The following is a 5,302-nucleotide window of genomic DNA, read 5'->3' as shown; positions in this document are numbered from 1 at the left end:
GAGTCATCAGGAGAGGGAGAAGGATACAAAAGAAGGATTTCAAAGCAGCAAAGAGTCCCTGAGAGGGGAACCTGAGGCCACCATGGACAGAGGGCACACCACCAACCTGCCTCACCCATCCCACTGGAGTGGGGTGGGGGGTCCCGGCCTCTAATCTCCCAGCTGCTGACACCTGCCATTCAAGAGAGAACCTCAGAGTGAAGCTCACATAGTGGCCAGATGTACTTTCACCCTATGAACCCTGGGACCGGTAGATATAGAAATGTTTGCATTATTCTTATCTGCTATCACCGTGTATCAATAAAATTTGCCTATTATCAAATGGAGAGGTCATGGTCAGTCTGAGGTTTGGATCCACTTGGAAAAAGGTATCTGGGTTATAAATCCAGTGCCAACACTAGTGGCTGACACAACAGAACTGTTTTATTGTCAGTATACCTCCGGAGACCCATGGAGGTGTGTGTTAGATTTGCTCCTTAATACAGAGGTAACATGAGCCATAAGTGGCCCCCAGGACCCTTTGAAAGGGTCCTGAAATGGCTGAACGTAGCTTTGGAACACATCTTCAGTGATGGATTTTTTTGCTAGCGATGTGGCTAATGAAGCAGTAAGTATTTGGAGGGATTAAGAAAACAATCTTCACATGCTGAAGGGATTTATCTTCAAACTTATTGTGTCAAAAGTGCATTCATTTTGCTTATGATTCTATAATCCAACAATCTCAAACTCCATCAGACTCATAAAAAGAATGAATAATGGCTATAAAAAATGGCAAAATTGTGAAACAGCATAAGAGTTACAGTGTTTGGGCCCTCTAAAAAGCAAAGTACTTTTATTTGGGAATCTAAATACGAACAAAAATCCAACTTTTAGTGTATTCAGGTCTGATAAATTTGACCTAAGAAATGTGACAGTTTGGACTGTAAAATCTACACACAAAAATGCTGCCTCTTATGTATTTTGATATACATGCCAGTTATGCCTTTACCTAGAAAGAAAATTAAAACAGGAGAAAGGATACATGACTACCAAGTGCACATGTAACCAATCCACGCCAGTTTATTTTTCCTGGGGAAAGTAGCTTCTAAAAATAATCTTCATCAGTTAAAAAGCACAGCCCTGGAATAGGACATTATTGTGGCAGGAACCATACAAACATAAAACAAATAAGCAGTCCCTGCCTCCAAAGAGTTTACAATTTGTGTATTAAACAAACAAAAAAACCCCAAACAGCTGGATGCAGACAAAGGTGAGTATAAGAAAGCCATGTCACAAGATTCAAAGACCTGAAAACAAGGCTCATGGAGGATGTTTATTTGAAGGTGCAATGGGATCTATTCCGCCATCCCAATAGTCAAGTCTCCTACCACGCCACATGTCCGTGGCAGGAGGTGCAATAGTGGGATCAGGGATTACATCCCAAATGTACCATGTTGCTGGGATCCTGGGGCTTCCTATGATCGAGTTGGAAGTTCAACGATCATCAGCAGGCTCCAGAGCCAGACTTAGGGGTGAGTGGGGTGAGCGACCACCCAAGCTGCCCTGGTGTGGTGTAGATCTGCAGGCAGAGGTGGGGGTGGGGCGGCAAGGTGCAGCTCTGGTATTACTCTTCAGGCAGTTAAGGGAGCTAAGGGAGATGAGATGATTGTTAACCCCTGTGAAGTAAAGAACAGTGGGTCAATAAATAGACCATTAGCTGCTTGAATAGTAATACACACCAGAGCTGCACCAGCCAGGGAGGGGAGTGGCTGCTTGGTGGTGGTGGTGGCAGAAGCAGGGCCAGAGCCAGGATGCTTGTTTTAATTTTCACTGGCCATACCCCGTGCAAGTATGTGCAAGCGTGTGAAGGGATGTATGAGGGTATGTAAGCATGTGCAAGTGTGTGCTAGTGTATGCCAGCATGTGCCATCATGCACCAGTGTGTGCAAGTATGTGCCAGGGTGTGCTGGGATGGTTGTTTTAATTTTTCACTGGCTGTGAAACTTGAAAGGAAGCAAAATATCACAAATATCTAGAAGAGGATGTCAGGGGCGGAGAACAGGAAATGAAAAGGTCAGTTAATCTAATCCTGCTTTATGGCTCAATCTAACTCCCAAAATTTGAGATCTGCTAGTAACCAAGGGTCCATCAAAAGTAAACGATGTGGGTTTTCTTTTGGATGAGAATTGCCATTTTGCTATGACATTTTTATACAGAAATCTTGAAAACGGATAAGTTCTGAAGCGGCGCTGGCTGCTTTACTCGGGGTCTACTGACAGCATTTTTTGTTTCTGCTATAAATCAAAGGATTTTTCATCTGTGCCAGATGAGAGAAAGCTCAGGCTGTCAGCAATCTTCTCCAGTGCTGGTCGCTGCTCACACCCAGCGCTGGTCCTAGGTGGGACAAGCAGCCTGAGCCTCCTCTCAAGGGGGCACCGATCCAGGGGCTTGCACCCCCAGGAGCGATGCCAGACTGTGCCCAACTCCTCCCAGGGGTGCGAGCCCCCAGATCTGTGCCAGATGAAAGGAGGCTCAGGCTGCCGCTTGGGGCCAGCACTGGGCCAGCCCACACCCAGTGCCAGGGAAGATTGCTGTTGCCACTGGTCCCAGGTGGTAGCAGCAGCCTCCTGTTATCCGGCGCAAAGATCCAGGGGCTTGCACCCCCAGGAGGAGTCTGGCACAGCCCCACAGCCCTCCCGGGAGTGCCAGCCCCCAGATCTGCGTGCTGGATGACAGGAGACTGCCACTGCCACCTGGGACCAGCGCTGAAGCCATGTAAGCCTGGCTTCAAAACTCAAAATATTTCAAAACTTTTGAAACATTTTGAGTGCCTTTGTTTCATTTTGAAGTTGTTTCAAAGCCTTTTGTTTCATTTTAATTTCACTGTTTTGAGCTCAAAACACATTGGAACAGCTTCGAAACGAAACACCTGGCAAAATTTCACACAGCCCAACTGGCTATCTCCAAAGCCTATGTCCAATGGACTGCAGTGCTGCTAAAGAAGTTCTACAATTTATTTACAACAGTGAATTTCATGACAACTTCCCAAACACATGGATAGCACTCAGGATCCTGTTAACCATACCTGTAATGGTGATGAGTAGTAAATGGAGCTCCTCGAAGCTGAAGGTCAATAAAAACATATCTGCAATCAACTGTGAGAGACACCATGCTATCTTTGCTGGCCATCCTGTCCATTGAGAATGCTGCGGCTCAAAATATAGACCTGTCACAAGCAATATCAGAGTTTGCAACAGCAAAGGCAAGCTGAGTCATCATCTGAGTGTTGGAATCTCAGTGAAAAGTTTTGTATTTGTTATTGTTACTTTTTATTCTAGTGTTTAGTTTAATGTTTAGTTTATTTGTCACTTAAGTACAATGCTATTTTTATGACAGTTTATTATTTTAATCACATTTCATTTAAATTTAATTTAGTATCATTTTCTCTTTTGTATTTTTTTACATAAATGATAAAAAAAGAACTTTTGAAATTACAGTTTTACTTCTGAATTGGGGAGGGAGCCACCAAAATAAAAGTTTGTTCACGGTACCATTTTCGCTAAGGCCAGCTCTGGCTAGCTCCAGGGATCCACAGGACTGGTTCAACTCCCTGTGTTGACCTCAGAGCCAGATGATGATCAGCTGATCATCAGCCAATTAGGACTGCCCCAAGGCTCAAGTCCTGTGGCAGTCCTGATTTGCCAATGATGAGATGATTGGCACTACCCTGGGAGCAATCCCGATCAGGTGATTGTCAGCAGGACGAGCCCTTGGTTCTAGCCCTGGAGCGGTCCTGATAAGCTGATCCTGGCCAGGAGAGGGACCACCCTGATGTTCCAGTCCTGGGGTGGTCTCAGTCCTGCCCAGGATCAGTTGATTGGGACTGCTCTGGGGCTCAAACCCCAGGGCTGTCCTTATCAGCTGATCTAATCACAGGAGATGCCCCAGGGCTCAAATCCTGGTTCAGTTCCTTCCAGCCCATGATAGACTGGGACTGCCCCAGAGCTGGATCCCTGACACTGTCTCAATCTTGTCTAAGATCAGATGATCAGGACCACTCCAGGGTTTGAACCCCTGGGCTGTCCTTGCCATGGGTTCAATTTAAGGTGCAATGGAAAGTGGTCACAAAGTTATGATACATATTTTGTGTCATAACTTTGTAGCTGGTTTCTTGTTTTATTGCACCATTAATCCCTCAACTGAATGGCTAATTTACACGTTAACTGCTTAATAACATTTTAAGTATACTGTCTGTCTGGGGCTGAAGGCACCTATTGGGTCATCAAGTCGAGTCCCCTGTTATCAAGTTCAACTACATCATATTATTCCTTTTATTATAAGCTGAGTAAAAGGTAGGCAGGGGGTTCAGCACTGGCTAAACCACTGTCAAGTTTTTTGTAGGCACAATGGCAAAGGACAGCTTTGAGGAGAATTTCAAAGGAGGAAAATGAGTTGGTTTTACAGAGCGCTTCTGCATGTACATTGAGGCTGCTTCGACATGCTGTAATTACAACGTGTTGGAGAAGACCTGATTAATTGAGTCTGCTGGAGTGTGGTAATTACTGCACTCCAGCTAACTCCAGCATCATCTGTATCAGTGTCATAAGCAGCACTAGAAAATATTCATAGATTGTAAGGCTGAAAGGGACCTCAGAAGATCATCAAGTCCAGCCCCCTGCACCAAGTAGGAAAGATAACTGGGGGTCAGGTGATCCCAGCAAAGTGACTGTCTAGTCTCCTTTTGAAGATTTCCAGGGTAGGTGATTGCATCACCTCTGGAGGGAGCTTATTCCACACTCTGGACACCCTGACTGTGAAGAAGTTTTTCCTAATGTTGAGCCTGAATCAATCTTCAAGGAGTTTAAGGCCATTACGGTTTTTCCCTCAGGTGCCCTGGTGAACAGTTGCTCACCAAAACATTGATGTGCTCCCCTAGAAGGAAGCACCAGGGTTTGAACCAGAGACCCCTTGATATGCATTTGAATACTCTACCTCTGAGCTATGCTGGCTTGTGTGAAGTATGCCTGCTTGACCCACCTCTCCCTCTTGCAGTGCCATTCCAGGGCCAGAGTGTGCTGCTACTATGCATATGGTAGTGGAAGAGTGCGCGGCGGGGGCACTGGGTGGAGTATGTGGCAGGAAGCCACCTTTGTTTCTTCCCAAAATCTCTGCTCTGTGACAATTTGATTAGGATGGGCCCAGCAGAGGAGACACACCTTTACCCTATCTCTTTAGGTAACCTGAGCTGACTACATTCCTGAGGGAGGGGGGAAACCTGCTCCCTCTGCCTACGTGACTGGTATCAGCTACCTGGGTGAGGGGC

This window comes from Gavialis gangeticus, unplaced genomic scaffold (assembly GCF_001723915.1).
Source record: "Gavialis gangeticus isolate Ggan-Ray unplaced genomic scaffold, GavGan_comp1, whole genome shotgun sequence".
Lineage (NCBI taxonomy): Eukaryota > Metazoa > Chordata > Crocodylia > Gavialidae > Gavialis > Gavialis gangeticus.
The sequence above is the reverse complement of the archived record's forward strand: the minus strand, read 5'-3'. Positions refer to the sequence as shown.